We start from the raw sequence: 16,495 nt of genomic DNA on the forward strand, positions 1-16,495 counted from the left end.
TCACTCCACCTTAGCATACCAGCAGCCAAACAGAGTGACACAGGCTATGATACATGCAAAAGTTGAAGTGATCCTTTTGAACAATGTCTAGGTATGAGAGACTTTGGAGTCCATGGGTAAAACACATTTTGCCTTCTGATTTAGCTGAAATATTATTGTTTCCTTAGGTTTGTGTGGCACTGGAATCTAGTTTACAGCTTTAAAGTCCACCCCCCCCCCTTCCCCAAGGGCTTTTTCCTCTCTGTCCTCTGTGTCTGTCTTCTGCCCTCTCCATTTCCCTTTCTCTCTCTCCTCCTTCCTATCATTTTCATTTTCCCTTTGTTCTACTTCTACATCTTTCATACTTTACATTCTGCTTACTGCTATATAATCTATTGGAAACCTGGCACCTAAATTGCCACAATATGCTGTTATAGTGTGTCAGAGTTTTCCCTCAGCTTTTACCCCACTGTGCTTTCACAGATTTTACCACCCCATGCAATAAAGGGGCTCTCAGCTTCCCTCCTATTTGATACTCAGTTGGCTTTCTCTAAGTTGTCTATTGCCCATATTCTTAGCTACCAATCTTTGGCTGTTATCCAGGGTGACCTCGATGAATAGTGTATTACTTGCCCAAAAATTGTCTGGGACTGTGAATCCTGACCCTAGGATTCATCTTTAATAAATGGTAGTAGTGAACACAAATCACGTCCTTAGTTATAGTATCTCACAAAAGGGAGTGCACACCTCACATTTTTGTGAATATTTTATTATATATTTTCATGTGACAACACCGAAGAAAGGACACTTTGCTACAATGTAAAGTAGTGAGTGTACAGATTGTGTAACAGTGTAAATTTGCTGTCCCTTCAAAATAACTCAACACACAGCCATTAATGTAAGTTAAAATGTCCAAATTGGGCCCAAGTAGATACTTTCCCTCCCCAGTTTCATGTGACTCATTAGGGTTACAAGGTTTCAGGTGTGAATGGGGAGCAGGTGTGTTAAATATGTTGTTATCACTCTCACTCTATCATACTGGTCACTGGAAGTTCAACATGGCACCTCATGGCAAAGAACTCTGAGGATCTGAAAAAGAGAATTGTTGCTATACTTAAAGATGGCCTAGACCAGTGATGGTGAACCTTTGCACCCCAGATGTTTTAGAAATACATATCCTATGATGCTCATATGCTCATGCGCTCTGCATTGTTTTGTGGAAGCATGCTAGTTGTGGGAAACATGTCACCTTTGTTCCCCTTCTCTATGCCTGTACATCATCTGTTCTTGCTTTTATATCTCCTGAATAAATGACATTGCATTATATGGGAAGTGCAGCCATCCTCTTTTGCATTTCGTACACTCTGCAGTGTAGTTGAGCATCATGGGAAATGTAGTTCCAAAACATCTGGGGTGCCAAGGTTTGCCATCACTGGCCTAAGCTATACGAAGATTGCCAAGACCCAGAAACTGAGCTGCAGCATGGTGGCCAAGACCATACAGCGGTTTAACAGGACAGGTTCCACTCAGAACAGGCCTCGCCATGTTCAACCAAAGAAGTTGAGTGCCCATGCTCAGCGTCATGTCCAGAGGTTGTCTTTAGGTAATAGACGTATGAGTGTGCCAGCATTGCTGCAGAGGTGTAAGGGGTGGGGGGTCAGCCTGTCAGTGCTCAGACCAAACTTCCCACAGTACTTCAAATTGGTATGCATGGCTGTCGTTCCAGAAGGAAGCCTCTGATATAGATAATGCACAAGAAAGCCTACTAACAGTTTGCTGAAGACAAGCAGAATAAGGACATGGATTACTGGTAGGGATGATCGAATGGTTCGGGTCGACCATCAGTTCTACCCGAACATTGGGTGTTCAAGGTTCGACCGAATTTAGAACTTTTTGCCCAAAAAGTTCAGAATTCGGCAACCAGAACCGACAAAAATGCAATGGTTCAGGAAATGGGCTTTAAAAGCCCGTGATTGGACCAGAACCATTAGCAAACGCCAATTGAGGGGGCAGGAGAATGCTAGGAATGTGATTGGAGTGACTAGGGGGTCCATAGTCCAATCATTAGTGAATACGCCCCCCAGTATATAAGATAGCCCCCGCCAAATTCCTAGCATTGTTATACATGGACATGGGAGAGAGTGGAAGCAGTTCTGTTAATTTTACTTTAAAAGTGTCATTTAGCATTTATTAGTGTGAGGAAAGGGATATCTAGTGTAGTTAGAGTGCTCTTTTACACTTTAGTTAGCTTCAAAAATTTAGTTTCTGTAGGGAAAGTGTGAAGTGTCAGGGTGACCGTAATGTAGTGTAGGGTTAACTGACTCCTATGGCAGGGTGACCAAACCCTTTCATATCAGGGTGACCGTAATGTAGTGTAGGGTGAACTTACAGTGACTGCTATGGCAGGGTGACCAAACCCTTCCATATCAGGGTGACCGCTATATAGAAAAGCTAGTTTCTCTGAAGTCACTTTCGCTGCAGTAATATGGCTTCGCCCCTGTCAGCTTGCTTTTTGGCTGCAGGCGTCTATAGTGATTTTTGGAGCACATGTTTGGAGTCAGGCATGACATCTGAACATGTGTATAGGGGGTATATATACACACCCATGTATGTATATATATACACCTAGACATATATAGGTGTGATAGTAGCAGAAATATATGCTTGCGCTAATGAAATCATTTACACTAATATGGTTACGCTCCTATAACACCTATATATGTCTAAGTGTAAAATACATATAAGTATGTGTGTGTATATACCACTATACACAAGTTCAGATGTTTTGCCTGCCTCCAAAAACCCCAAAAAAATGCCTGCAACAACACACCTGGGCGTTTTTTTTTTTTTACGCTAGGGTTTTTTGGGCATTTTTTTGGGTTCTTTGGAGGCAGGCAAAACATCTGAACTTGTGTATAGTGGTATATATACCACTATACACAAGTTCAGATGATTTTCCTGCCTCCAAAGAACCCAAAAAATGCCCAAAAAAACACCTGCTACTAAACCGGCAAGGTGTGAAAAGCGAGAAGCCACTAACCTGTTCTATAAGTGACCTAATGCAAACGATCTTTTTTTTATGGTTCTGGACATGCTACAGAGCTGAAACTTCACAGGTACACCTTTTAGACCCCCCAGATACTAAATCCAAAGATTCAATAATTGGCTCTCTATCAAAAATGACAATTTTTAAGAACTTTTTTTGTGTGATTAATAGTCCCTGGGGTATGACCCAGAACCCTAGGCACTTTTTAGAGGCATTTATTGGGTTTTAGGGCTTCAAAATTGTGTTTTTTGATTACCGAAGTTCGGGTCCCATTGATTTCAATTGGGTTCTGAAATCCGGGCCGAACTTTCGGGAAGTTTGGATGTTCTGGCCGAACCGAACTTTTTAAAAGTTTGATCATCCCTAATTACTGGAACCATGTCCTGTGGTCGGATGAGACCAAGATAAACTTATTTGGTTCAGATGGTGTCAAGTGTGTGTGGCAGCAGCAACCAGGTGAGGAGTACAAAGACAAGTGTGTCTTGGCTACAGTCAAGCATGGCGGTGGGAGTGTCATGGTCTGGGGCTGCATGAGTGCTGCCAGCAAGGGGGAGCTACAGTTCATTGAGGGAACCATGAAAGCCAACATGAACTGTGACATACTGAAACAGAGCATGATCCCCTTCTTTCGGAGACTGGGCTGCAGGGGAGTATTCCAACTTGATAATGACCCCAAGCACAGCTCCAAGATGACCACTGCCTTGTTAAAGAAGCTGAGGGTAAAGGTGATGGACTGGCCAAGCATGACCCTAGACCTTAGCCCTATTGAGCACCTGTGGGGCATCTTCAAACAGAAGGTGGAGGAGCACAAGGTCTCTAACATCCACCAAATCTCTGATGTCATCATGGAGGAGTGGGAGAGGACTCCAGTGGCAACTTGTGAAGCTCTGGGGAACTCCATGCCCAAGGGGACTAAGGCAGTGCTGGAAAATAAGGGTGAACACAAACAATATTGACACTTTGAGCCCAATTTCGCCGGTTCACATTGCCGCGCCGCGACCTCGGAGAGGCCGCCACAGACTTCATAACATTGAAGTCTATGGCGGTCGACTCCGGGTCGCCCCAAAGAAGCTCCGGACCCTTTTTCTAGGTCGGAGCGACTTGTGTCGCTCCTATTAGAACGGGTCCGCAGCTTCCCTATGGGAGGCGACCTGCGGCGACCTGTGAGGCGACCAGGTCGCCTCACAGGTCGCCCTAGTGTGAACCGGCACTCAGAGACAAAATTAGACAATTGATTCTAATTAGACTTAGAACGGAAGTAAAGGCTACATATACCTATCCTCCTCCTCCTACCTACTTTATATAACACTGTACAAAAGATCTGTGTAAATACCTTATTTCAGTCCACTTTGCCATGGAGTGCTCAACAACAGGGCTGAAGTCTTGGAGCTGTGATCTGACCCTCAAGCTTTTATTGCCCATCTTTTGTTGTCACTTCCATCTTTCCCAGCTGCTCCATAACACTGGGGAGCTGGGGCATCTGCATCACATCACTGCATCTGTATTGGCACAGATATTTTTTACCAGTACTATACAGCATAGCTAGGAGATTTGGGGGACGCAGTCGTTTTACCCTTTTTCCCCATGTATATAAATGCCCTGATGGCAAATGGTTAATACTAGGATTGGCTGTCAGCTAAAAGTGATATGGGCAACCCGATCATTTTTACAGCACTCGGAGGAACACCCCCCCCCCTCCCCATCTGCCACATGCAGTGGTTCCTGGGCTCTCCTGTTTCTCCAGGAGCCCAGGCCCATGGTAAGTATTCCGGATGGCTTCCCACAGAGGAAATGCAGCAACATCCTTTCCTCACAATATGTGTTTGATCAGCTGCTGAAGGGCAGCGGAGACATCAGAAGTCTGATAGACCCCTAATGTCTCCATAAAGTATACCTGTCACCTGCCCAAAGCTGAGCCAGAGCAATGATATGCAGCCAGTGCTGGATCATGTAACATTAACATAACATAAAACTAGTATATTATTATTTAAAAATTGCAATTATGTATGATACACTATTTCATCAAATTAGGTGACATCCTGTAAGGGTAAGGGATACATCTATTTTAGGTTAGAGATCAGTGATATAGAGGGAAACATATTGAGAACTAACAAGATCAGAGTTTTCGGAGCCAGAAACCAATAAATGCAATGCACTCTTGACTGTTCTTTGTACTCACCAATATTGTATATCTGTTGGATTGTATATCTGGTGGACTAGGTACCTGCAAATGAGATATAGAAAAATAGTTTATTGGCTACTAACACCTTAGAATGAATAAAATACAGTCATAGGGCACATATTTTGAGTTTATAGTATACAAATTATTTATGAACCTGTAGTTGGTCCTTTTCTTCATTTGTTAGTAAGCCTCCTCTGACAATGAACTAAGATGTGCTTACCTGATGAGCCTTAAAGTTTTTGTCTTCTTTGCTGTCCTGTTCAAAATTGAGCTACCAAGTGCCCCTTATATAGTATTGAACCCGGCAGTAAGTACAGTTATTTACGAACTTTGTACATTTTCTCAAGGAAAAAAACTTCTTGTTATTTTTCACTAAACCCTTTCTAGATAAGATTTTGTTGATAGGTAGGAGTTGCTGCCATTTATAGTAAATGTTTTTTTTGCAAATGTAATTACCTGTAAACCTAAAACTCTTGAATCTGTTCATTATATCGGAATTCTTGCAGTACTAATTTTTTCATTTTCATCTATAACTAGGCTAGGCCATTTGCTAGACTGTTGTAATCCTCCAATGAAGACACTATCTAAGTAAAGATGGTCATACAAGCATAGATTCCCCCCATCCATACCAAACACTATGGATGGACAAATCTCCCACTGTCAGCTATAGTATGTATTTTGACAGATGGCAAAATACCCTAACATGTGACTGCTGCTGATTGGTGGCAGTCACTGCTCAGCCAAACCTTCACCCGTCGCTTTAAATCTCTCAGTCAAAGTGTTTTGAGTGAGGTGGTGTTGGCAGGCCCATGCACAAGTTCAAATTCATGACCCAGTCCGGTATGGAAAGCTTTGGACTAGCTATACATAATCTCCTTCATTTTAGTCGAATAAAATCTAATAGGTTTAGCTTAATTGTAATGCATTGTTTAAGCATTTCTCTAGAATTGCTAAACTCATTATATACACCTGGAGTAAAAATCTAACAACTAGAGTTGAGCGAACACCTGGATGTTCGGGTTCGGCAGGTTCGACCGAACTTGAAAAAAAGTCCGGACTTAACCCGAACTTTGTCCCGATCCCGAACCCCATTGAAGTCAATGGAGACCCGAACTTTTGAGCACTAAAATGCCTCTAAAACAAACATGGAAAGGGCTAGAGGGCTGCAAATGGCAGTAAAATCATCATAAGAGCATGGCAAGTGCTCTGCAAACAAATGTGGATAGGGAAATAACTTAAAAGAACGTAAAAAACAGAAAAATAATCATCTTGAATGATGTAGGAGGAGGACGAGGCCCATATGGAGTAGGAGGTTGAGGTAGCGTAGGATATGGCGTAGGATATGGCGGTGGATATGGCGGTGTAGGTGGAAGCGGCGGCGGCAGTGGAGGAGGAGGACGAGGTAGCCAATGCTGGTTTTGGTTTTTAATAAAAAAAAAATTTAAATTCGGGTACATCCCAAAAGAGTAAGAAAGATCAAATCCAGCAATGGCTGGGTAAGGCCGGTATACATGTCTATTCTGCTCAAGGTACAGACAAGTCCTGTGGGATCCATGCCTGGTTCATTTTAATGAACGTGAGCTTGTCCACATTGGCTCTGGAGAGGCGGCTGCGCTTGTCTGTGATAACGCCCCCAGCCGTGCTAAATACCCGCTCAGACAATACACTGGTTGCAGGGCAGGCCAGCACCTCCAAGGCGATGTGCCCAACTTGGAGACCCAGAAGTTGAAGGGGGCAGACCAGTCATTCAGTACATCTAGGCATGTGCACACATACTGCTCCACCATGGTAGTGAAATGCTGCCTCCTGCTAAGACATTCCATATCAGCTGCTGGTGCTGCTGCTTGTTGTGGCGTGCTGACAAAGCTTTTCCACATTTCGGCCATGCTAACCCTGCCTTCTGAGGTGCTGGCGGTGCCCTGGCAGCGTTGACGACCTCTTCCTCATGCTCCCCTGCCTTGGTCTTGTGCTTCCACTGTGCCCCAGTGGAAGCACAGTGGAAGCACAAGTGGAATGCCACCAGCAGCGTGTCTACCAGCGTGCGCTTGTACTTGCGCATCTTCCGTTCACGCTCCAGTGAGGGAAATTAGGATGGTACGTTGTCCTTGTAACAGGGATCCAGCAGGGTGGCCACCCAGGAGTCAGCACAAGTTACTAAGTGGGAAACTCAGCGGTCGTTGCGGAGACACTGCAGCATGTAATCGCTCATGTGTGCCAGGCTGCCCAGAGGCAACGAAAAGCTGTCCTCTGTGGGAGGTGTATCCTCTGTGTCCTCCGTATCCCCCCAGCCACGCACCAGTGATGGCCATGAGCTGGCCTGGGTACCATCCTGCTGTGAACATGGTTCCATATCCTCCTCCATCTCCTCCTCCTCATCCTCGTCATCCTCCAGAACTGTGCCCCTGCTGGACAATTGTGTCCCTGGCGTTTGTGTGTGCAGGAACCCACCCTCAGAGGCACTTGCGAATGACTGCCCTGAAAGCCTTGGAAATGTTACCTCTTCATCCTCCTCCTCCTCCTCATCCTGTGCCACATCCTCTTCCATCATTGCCCAAAGTGTTTTTTCAAGAAGGTATAGAAGTGGGATAGTTAAGCTGAGAACAGCGTCATCGGCACTGGCCATGTTGGTGGAGTACTCGAAACAGTGCAACAAGGCACACAGGTCTCGCATAGTGGCCCAGTTATTGGTGGTGAAGTGGTGCTGTTCCACAGAGCGACTCACGCGTGCGTGCTGCAGCTGAAACTCCACTATGGCCTGCTGCTGCTCGCACAGTCTGGCCAGCATGTGCAAGGTGGAGTTCCACCTTGTGGGCATGTCACATATGAGGCAGTGAGCGGGAAGGCCAAATTTTATGCTGCAGCGCTGACAGGCGAGCAGCAGCAGGGTGAGAATGTCGAAAGTGCGCACAGACGGCCTGCAGCAGCTCTGACATATCGGGGTAATTTCTAAGGAATCTCTGCACCACCAAATTTAGCACAAGCGCCAAGCAAGGGATGTGTGTCAAACCGGCTAGGTCCAGAGCTGCTATGAGATTTTGCCCGTTATCGCACACCACCAGGCCGGGCTTGAGGCTCACTGGCAGCAACCACTCATCGGTCTGCTGTTCAATGCCCCTCCACAACTCCTGCACGGTGTGTGGTTTTTCACCCAAACAGGCAAGTTTTAAAACTGCCTGCTGCCGTTTACCCCTGGCTGTGCTGAAGTTGGTGGTGAAGGTGTTACGCTGACCAGAAGAGGAGGCGGTAGAGGATGAGGAAGGGGAGTAGGAGGAGTTAAGAACAGGAGGCAAACTGAAGTGCCCTGCAATCCTCGGTGGTGGAAGGACATGCGCCAAACTGCTATCCGCCTTAGGCCCAGCCGCCACTGCATTTACCCAGTGTGCTGTTAGGGAGATATAACGTCCCTGACCGTGCTTACAGGTCCACGTATCCGTAGATAGGTGGACCTTGCCACAGATGGCGTTGCGCAGTGCACACCTGATTTTGTCAGCCACTTGGTTGTGCAGGGAAAGGATGGCTTGCCTGGATAAGTAGTGGCGGCTGGGCACGACATACTGTGGGACAGCCACCGCCATAAGGCTCTTAAAACTCTGCCTCTCCACCAGCCAGAATGACAGCATTTAAAGGCCAGGAATTTTGAAATGCTGGCATTCAGGGCCAGCGATCGTGGGTGGGTAGGGGGTACTTCCTCTTCCACTCCAGTGTTTGGGAGATAGAAAGCTGAACGCTTCCATGGGACATTGTGGAGATGGTTGTTGGTGACCCAGGTGGTGGTGTTGCTGGTGGATCCTCTGTTTGCGGGGTGGCAGGTGCCACTGTCACTACAGAGGTGGATGAACAGGCAGAGACTGCAGCAGCAGAAGAGGAAGCAGGAGGAGCCAGAGACCTTTCTTGGTTTTTGAGGTGTGCACTCCAGTGCAGCTCGTGCTTTGCACTTAGAAGCCTGGTCATGCAGGTTGTGCTCAGGTTGAGAAGGTTTATGCCTCGCTTCAGGCTCTGATTGCACAGCATGCAAACCACTCGTGTCCTGTCATCATCACATTGTCTGAAGAACTGTGTCAGGATCTGTGTCATTACGTGGGTCACCTGCTGGTGGCACTGTTGTTCCTGGAACTGAGGGGCGCAGTTCCAGGGCCCACCAGCGGGTGTCTCCCAGCAGCTGGACTGTTCTTTTAATTAAGCTGCACCTGAGGAGGACTGCTGAGGGAATATAAGCCCGCCCTTCACTGAGGCTCAGTGCTTCAGTATTTTCTCTGCTAGCCGTGTCCCTGTCTGAACCTGTATCCTGAAACCTGTATCCTGAAACCTGTATCCTGATCCTGAGTCCTGTTCCCTGCATCCTGCTTCCTTTACCTGGCTCCCTGCTTTCCTTGTCTCCTGTTCCTGTCCTGTCCTGCAATTGTTTGCTCCATCCCTTTGTATATAGTTTGTTAGGTTCTATTGGGGTTTTGTACTGTTATCATTTATATTTTGTTTACTTGTTTATGGTCACTGGTGTTGGTATTGGAGTGTGTCATTTTGCTTAATAAACTTATTTACATCTTTATCCATCTGGGTCCTGATTCCTTGGTGCAGCCAACTGATCTGATCACTCTTGCTGGATGCCTGCATGTGGTATCCCTGACAGAATACTGAAGCCACTAACGATCAGATCGGTTGCACCTGGGAATTAGGAATTTTCTGGTTGTTGCAAGATGCAGTCAGAGGAGGTCTTTTATTTTTCTTTGCTTGTAATAGAAGACAGGGAATATTGTCGCCAAATTTTGAAAACTTACACTAGCGAGCAGTTGTTGGAATGCATCCGTCTGGCCCACTCGTTTGTTGACAAAGGCAGAGTTTTGTTCAAAGAGATTCAGCCACTTATTCAGCTCTGTGCAGAGTTGGCTTTATCTAATACCCCTAAGGGTGGTGATGATTATTCTCCTCCTTTTAGTGTCTCTCAGGTGGTATCTCTTGTGTGGCTCTTGGAAGATGATAAACCCTATTTTATTGAACATTATTCAGTGTATTCTCCAGAGGCCCTGTTGGATTGCATGAATGCTGTATATTCTCTAATCAGACAAGGGGGTTGTAAATTGAGTTTTGTTCAGGCCTTACTGCAAACCTGGTCAGATCTTTCCAATTTAGCATCAGCTAACTCACACCAATCCACTTCTGCCTCTGGACACCAGTTTTCTCAAAGTTTCTCCTCTCCGTTACCCGTAGCAACCACAGCTGCAGTTAGGTATGGTTTGCTTTCCACTGCTTGTTCATATCCTGGCTTAACGAGTTGCACTTTTCCTGCATTTAACTCTGTGAAAACTTCCTCTACTACTCTGTTGCCCCTAGCAACCTCTCAGAAATTCTCCTCTGTAACTGTCTCTCCTTTTCCACCATCTCCCAATACTGCCATTTCACTTCCATTTACTTCACAATCTATTCATAGCCCTGCAACCACTAGCAAGATTTCTGTATCTAAACCTAAAAAGAAAAGGAGATTTTTCCCAACACATACAATTATACCTGTTACCCAGCCTGCTGATCCAGTGCCCGCTGATCTGGTGCCTCCTACTGAGCCTGTTGATCCAGTGCCCACTGATCCGGTGCCTCCTACTGAGCCTGCTGATTTAGTGCCCGCTGTTCTGATGCCTGTTGTTCCAGTGCCTGCTGATCCAGTGCCCACTGATCCGGTGCCTCCTACTGAGCCTGCTGATCCAATGCCCACTGTTCTGATGCCTGCTGTTCCAGTGCCCGCTGATCTGGTGCCTCCTACTGAGCCCGCTGATCCAGTACCTGCTGTTCCGGTGCCCGCTGATCCGGTGCCTCCTACTGAGCCTGCTGATCCAGTGCCCACTGATCTGTTGCCTTCTACTGAGCCTGTTGATCCAGTGCCCGCTGTTCTGATGCCTGTTGTTCCAGTGCCCGCTGATCCAGTGCCCACTGATCCGGTGCCTCCTACTGAGCCTGCTGATCCAGTGCCCACTGTTCTGATGCCTGCTGTTACAGTGCCCGCTGATCTGGTGCCTCCTACTGAGCCTGCTGGTCAAGTGCCTGCTGTTCTGATGCCTGCTGATCCAGTGCCCGCTGATCTGGTGCCTCTAACTGAGCCTGTTGATCCAGTGCCCACTGATCCGGTGCCTCCTACTGAGCCTGCTGATCCAGTGCCCGCTGTTCTGATGCCTGTTGTTCCAGTGCCTGCTGATCCAGTGCCCACTGATCTGGTGCCTCCTACTGAGCCTGCTGATCCAGTGCCCACTGTTCTGATGCCTGCTGTTCCAGTGCCCGCTGATCTGGTGCCTTCTACTGAGCCCGCTGATCCAGTGCCTGCTGTTCCGGTGCCCGCTGATCCAGTGCCTCCTACTGAGCCTGCTGACCCAGTGCCCACTGATCCGGTACCTTCTACTGAGCCTGCTGATCCAGTGCCCGCTGTTCTGATGCCTGTTGTTCCAGTGCCCACTGATCCGGTGCCTCCTACTGAGCCTGCTGATCCAGTGCCCACTGTTCTGATGCCTGCTGTTACAGTGCCCGCTTGTCTGGTGCCTCCGACTGAGCCTGCTGATCCAGTGCCCGCTGATCTGGTGCCTCTTAATGAGCCTGTTGATCCAGTGCCCACTGATCCGGTGCCTCCTACTGAGCCTGCTGATCCAGTGCTCGCTGTTCTGATGCCTGTTGTTCCAGTGCCCGCTGATCCAGTGCCCACTGATCCGGTGCCTCCTACTGAGCCTGCTGATCCAGTGCCCACTGTTCTGATGCCTGCTGTTCCAGTGCCCGCTGATCTGGTGCCTCCTACTGAGCCCGCTGATCCAGTGCCTTCTATTCCGGTGCCCGCTGATCCAGTGCCTCCTACTGAGCCTGCTGATCCAGTGCCCTTTGATCCGGTGCCTTCTACTGAGCCTGCTGATCCAGTGCCCACTGTTCTGATGCCTGTTGTTCCAGTGCCCACTGATCCGGTGCCTCCTACTGAGCCTGCTGATCCAGTGCCTGCTGTTACATTGCCCGCTGATCTGGTGCCTTCTACTGAGCCTGCTGATCCAGTGCCCACTGATCCGGTGCCTCCTACTGAGCCTGCTGATCCAGTGCCTGCTGTTCTGATGCCTGCTGGTCCAGTGCCCGCTGATCCGGTGCCTCCTACTGAGCCTGCTGATCCAGTGCCCGCTGTTCTGGTGCCCGCTGTTCTGGTGACCACTACCCAGTCTGCTGACCCAGTGCTTGCTGTTCCAGTGCCCGCTGACCCAGTGCCTGCTGTTCCGGTGCCTGCTGATCCGATGTCTCTTACTCAGCCCGCTGATCCGGTGCCAGCTGATCCCGTGCCCGCTGTTCTGGTGACCACTACTGTGCCTGCTGATCCTGTGCCTGCTGATCCTGTGCCTGCTGATCCTGTGCCTGCTGATCTTGTGCCTGCTGATCCTTTGCCTGCTGACCCAGTGCTTGCTGTTCCAGTGCCCGCTGACCCAGTGCTTGCTGTTCCGGTGCCTGCTGACCCAGTGTTTGCTGATCCAGTGCCTGCTGAGCCACGGTCTGCCGCCCTGTTTGATGTGCCACTGTCTGTTGCCCAGCCTGGTTTGCCACTGCCGGATATCCTGCATGCCGCTGGCGCTCCCCTGCTTGATGTCCAGCTTGCCTTCAGTCCCAGTGTTGGGACATGTGTTGCAATGAGGGCAGGTGTATCCCTAATGTTACGCCTCTTCAGGAACTTGACCTGTGGGGTGCCAAGATGGCTTCCAGACCCTGGTGGTGGGGCGCATGATCAATTGCTGGACTCTGGTGGCACGCCTTCCGGCAAGTTAAAGGACTTTGGCCTAGAGAGTGCTAGAAGACCCGCAGACATGGAGGGGAGACCTTTTTGGACTTTCGGGGTAGAAGCACAATGGAGCGTCCGGAGGCCGCTCCTTAAAGGGGGGGAACTGTCAGGATCTGTGTCATTACGTGGGTCACCTGCTGGTGGCACTGTTGTTCCTGGAACTGAGGGGCGCAGTTCCAGGGCCCACCAGCGGGTGTCTCCCAGCAGCTGGACTGTTCTTTTAATTAAGCTGCACCTGAGGAGGACTGCTGAGGGAATATAAGCCCGCCCTTCACTGAGGCTCAGTGCTTCAGTATTTTCTCTGCTAGCCGTGTCCCTGTCTGAACCTGTATCCTGAAACCTGTATCCTGAAACCTGTATCCTGAAACCTGTATCCTGATCCTGAGTCCTGTTCCCTGCATCCTGCTTCCTTTACCTGGCTCCCTGCTTTCCTTGTCTCCTGTTCCTGTCCTGTCCTGCAATTGTTTGCTCCATCCCTTTGTATATAGTTTGTTAGGTTCTATTGGGGTTTTGTACTGTTATCATTTATATTTTGTTTACTTGTTTATGGTCACTGGTGTTGGTATTGGAGTGTGTCATTTTGCTTAATAAACTTATTTACATCTTTATCCATCTGGGTCCTGATTCCTTGGTGCAGCCAACTGATCTGATCACTCTTGCTGGATGCCTGCATGTGGTATCCCTGACAAACTGCCACGCTAGGGAACTCCTGTGAACTGGCTTTGGTGTGCTCAATCCCTTGCTGCATTGGGCAGTAGCAGGCGTAGTGTCTAGGGCACGGCCGCTCCGCTTTTGCACCCTGCTCCCTCTTCTGCTGTGCTGGTGGCTCTGTGCGACCACCATCTCTTCCTCCAAACTACTCAGGTCACCTGCATGATGTTCATTCCATGTGGGGTCGAGGACCTCATCCTCCTCCACATCGTCTTCCACCCAGTCTTCACCCCTGCAACTCTTGTCGGTCTCCACAATTCGGAATTCCGCAGCAGTTGGCACCTGTGTTTCGTCATCATCTGAGAAGTGCTGCGATGGTCCTCCCATGTACTCATCTGGAAACATAAGTGGTTGGGCATCGGTGCCCTCAATCTCTTCCACTTCTGGGGCAGGGCTAGGTGGATGGCCCTGGGAAACCATGCTAACAGAGTCATCAAAAAGAAGAAGAGATTGCTGCATGAATTGGGGCTCAGACTGCTTGGCTGATTTGCAAGGGGGTGCAGTGACAGATTGATGGACATTGGCTGCAGGTGCCAACTCTGACCTTTCAGCAGAAGACTGGGTGGGAGACAATGTGAAGGAACTGGAGGCACCATCAGCAACCCAATCTACTCTTGCCTGTACTTTTTCTGGCCTCAACATTTGTAGAGGCACATTAGGCCCTGCCAAATACTGCTGCAGGTTCTGTCGCCTACTCGCAGCTGAGGAAGGTGTTTCACCTGTGCGTGTAGCTGGCACAGATCGACCACGTCCTCTCCTTGCAACAGGAGCTCCACCAGCAACACCACGACCCAGGCCACATCCCTTATTTGACCTTTTCCTCATATTTGTCGAATTTTGGATCTTCCCCGAAATGGGTTTTTATTGCAAGGCACAATACAACAGTATGCAATTGGTGTATCTCACTGTAACATGCGGACAGGGATGCAATAAACTCTTTTTGCCCCTAAATGTTTTTTTTTTTTTATTGCAAGGCGCAATACAACAGTATACAATGGGTGTATCTCACTGTAACATATGCAGACAGGGCCGCAATCAACTTTTTTTGTCCCCTAAATAGTTTTTTTTATTGCAAGGCACAATACAACAGTATGCAATGGGTGTATCTCACTGTAACATATGCAGACAGGGCCACAATAAACTCTTTTGTCCCCTAAATAGTTTTTTTATTGCAAGGCGCAATACAACAGTATGCAATGGGTGTATGTCACTGTAACATATGCAAACAGGGCCGCAATCAACTTTTTTGGTTTCCTAAATAGTTTTTATATTGCAACGCACAATACAACAGTATGCAATGGGTGTATGTCAATGTAACATATGCAGACAGGGCCGCAATCAACTTTTTTGGTTCCCTAAATAGTTTTTTTATTGAAAGGCGCAATACAACAGTATGCAATGTGTGTATCTTACTGTAACATATGCAGACAGGGCCGCAATAAACTTTTGTCCCCTAAATAGTTTTTTTTATTGAAAGGCGCGAAACAACAGTATGCAATGGGTGTATCTCACTGTAACATATGCAGACAGGGCCGCAATCAACTTTTTTTGTCCCCTAAATAGTTTTTTTTTTGCAAGGCGCAATACAACAGTATGCAATGGGTGTGTGTCACTGTAACATATGCAGACAGGGCCACAATCAACTTTTTTGGTTCCCTAAATAGTTTTTTTATTGCAAGGCAAAATACAACAGTATGCAATGGGTGTATCTCACTGTAACATATGCAGACAGGGCGGCAATCAACTTTTTTTGTCCCTAAATAGTTTTTTTTTTATTGCAAGGTGCAATACAACAGTATGCAATGGGTGTATGTCACTGTAACATATGCAGACAGGGCCGCAATCAACTTTTTTTGTCCCCTAAATCATTTTTTTATTGCAATGTGCAATACAACAGTATGCAATGGGTATATCGCACTGTAATGTATGAATGAAAAACTGAAAAATATTTTTTTTACCCTATATACTGTAAAATAATTATTTTCCCCTCACATTGGTGCTTTTTGAAGAGCAGGTTAGAAAAACAATGTCTGTCTGACATACAGTCTTTAAAGTTAACAATGAAGGAAAAAATGTTTTTTCTTTTTTAAATGCAGATTAAGCACACACATATGCACTGAGGTTGCATGAAATGTGCAGCACCGCATGCCTAACAGACTGATAACATTTTTTTGTTTCTCCTTTCTCCTCCTCCCTTGGCTCAGGTCAGGGCATAAAGATCGTTCACTGCACCCCCACACAATACAATCAATGTAGATCGCTGTCTGATTAAAGCAGATTGTTCCTATCCTATGCTTTCCCTACAAGCAATCTCTCCAGCCTGGCCCTACAGTAAACTCCTATCTCTTCCTCCGGGCAAAAACATCGTTCCCTGCACCCCACAAAATCAAATCAATGTAGATCGCTGTATGATAAAGAAGATTGTTCCTCCTATGCTTTCCCTACAAGCAATCTCTCCAGTCTCGCCCTATAGTAAACTCCTATCTCTCCCTCAGCAGCAGCAGTCAGGAACCTCTCCCTACAGTAGTTGTAGCAGAGTGACGCGCGGCACTGTGTGACTCCAGCTTATATAGAGTCTGGGTCACATGCTGCACTGGCCTATCACAGCCATGCCATTAGTAGACATGGCTGTGATGACTTCTAGGGCACACTAGTTAACCACTTTACCACTAGAGCATTTTGCTGTCTTACGTCTGGGCCACTTTTTGAGATTCGGCGCTGTGCAACTTTAACTAACAATTGCGCGGTCATGCAACGCCATACCCAAACGAAATTTACATTCTTTTTTTCCCACAAA

Source organism: Pelophylax lessonae (assembly GCF_965119305.1).
Source record: "Pelophylax lessonae genome assembly, chromosome: 3".
NCBI classification, from domain to species: domain Eukaryota; kingdom Metazoa; phylum Chordata; class Amphibia; order Anura; family Ranidae; genus Pelophylax; species Pelophylax lessonae.